We start from the raw sequence: 1,882 nt of genomic DNA, 5'->3' as shown, positions 1-1,882 counted from the left end.
TTAAGAGTTAGGAGGAAAGAGTGAAAAGTTTCAACATATAGCTAATTAGAGTCCCAGAGGGAGTGAATTGTGAGAATAAGGAAGAGAGAATACTTGGGGGAGATCATGACTAAGAATTTTCTAGAAATGATAAAATATAAAATTTACAGATATAGGAAGAACAATTTCTAGTAGGCAGTGCAAATAAAAATAAATCCACATCTGGACATTTGGTGTTGAAATTGGGGAATATCAAATATACAGAGAAGGCTTTAAAGGAAAGCAGAGAGAAAAAACAGGTGAGCTACAAAGGGAAAACTAGAATACTAGCAGACTTCTCAGCAACAATGATGGAAGCCAGAATAGGTGCAGTAGCATTTAAATTCTGAGAGAAAATGGCAACTAAAAACCGTGTTCCTAGGAAAACTATATTTTAAAGGGAGCAAAACATATATTAAAAAGTTAAGTAAGAACCCAAATGAAGGATATAGATAAGAAGTTAAATGGCCTTTCAGAGAAGGGAACAATCTGTTTGAGATGCAAAGACCATTAGATGAAACCTGTGCTCTGCATATCTTGAATATAACGGATTGAGAGATTAAGAAGTCATGTCAGCTATTCTACAGAGGTATTAAGATATTCTCAAGTCAGGCTGATGGCAGAAGGAAGTAAAGCAGATTCTTGTACCTGAGTGAGACTGAGAGAATACGGCCCACACATACATGGCCAGACCAAAAAGAGGATAGTTACTCAAAAAGCATATGAGAGATATTGTGGTACATTAGATTAGCATTCTCGATTATTCCACTTTCTGTAAAAGGATTATGCACTCCGACTTTTTGCCATGTGACTTGGCAGTACCTCTTATAGGTAGTGTATATTTCTCTGCTGCATTGACTTTTGCCTTTGTCGTGAGACTGATTTTGACCAATTAAATGTGACTAGATGTAGCATGTGCCACGTTCCAGCAGAGGCTTTAAATGTGCTTGTGTGGTGAGGCTGGGTTCCCCCCACACTCCCTAGCCAGAATGAGAGTCACGTGCAGCATGCTTGAACCTGAGTCCAGCCAAGCCCAGGAGAGCCACAGACGACCCACAGACCCGTGAGCAAGGCATACATGTTAATTGTTGTAAGCCACTGAGATTTCTATCTTATTGCTGCTGTTTTGGTTGCCACAACAAACCCTAACTCACACAGATGGATCTGGAAGTCATTGGTCCTGATCTTAGTTTTTCAGGACAAAAACTGAGGATATTGGGTTAGCAGCATGTGCTACATATATCGAATAAATTAGTGCACAAATTCCATTTTTATTTGAAGAAATTTTCTTCTTTTGGAATGTCTTTTACATTATATATTATTCCCAAATTTCTGAGAGTAAATTATTCAGGTATTACTTGCAGAGGTGACATTCCCTTCATTATTCACAAAATCATTCCTAAAGTTACTAAGTTCTTTTGTTTTTCTGAAATTCTGTATAATATGACTAAGCTTAAATAAACAAATAGATGCTATTTTCTAGTGCATGTGTACCGTGGTCTCTAATTGCCTTCATTTTAAAGCTTCAGGTAACAAAAAATAAACTAGAACACTATTTAGTGAATGTTTTAATTTTCAGGTCTGTGTATTGAGCTTACCCTGAATGAACGTACCTTTATTTATAAAATACAATCATGTATATTGCTGAGTAATGATCTTTGATGTAAAGTGAAAAGCCACATATCATTTTTATCTAAATTCTTCTTGCATTCATTATGCCAGCCCTTCGTTTTATAGGATCATAAAAACACAAACCTGGCAGAGCCTACCAATGCCCTCAAATGAGCCCGAATGCTCATGACGGCCATTATTCTCATCCTGTTCTCTTATTTTGCCTTTTGCTTGAGTATGAACACTCATCTGT

This window comes from Lipotes vexillifer, unplaced genomic scaffold, assembly GCF_000442215.2.
Source record: "Lipotes vexillifer unplaced genomic scaffold, Lipotes_vexillifer_v1.1 scaffold760, whole genome shotgun sequence".
Classification (NCBI taxonomy): Eukaryota; Metazoa; Chordata; class Mammalia; order Artiodactyla; family Lipotidae; genus Lipotes; species Lipotes vexillifer.
Note: the sequence above shows the minus strand (reverse complement) of the source record.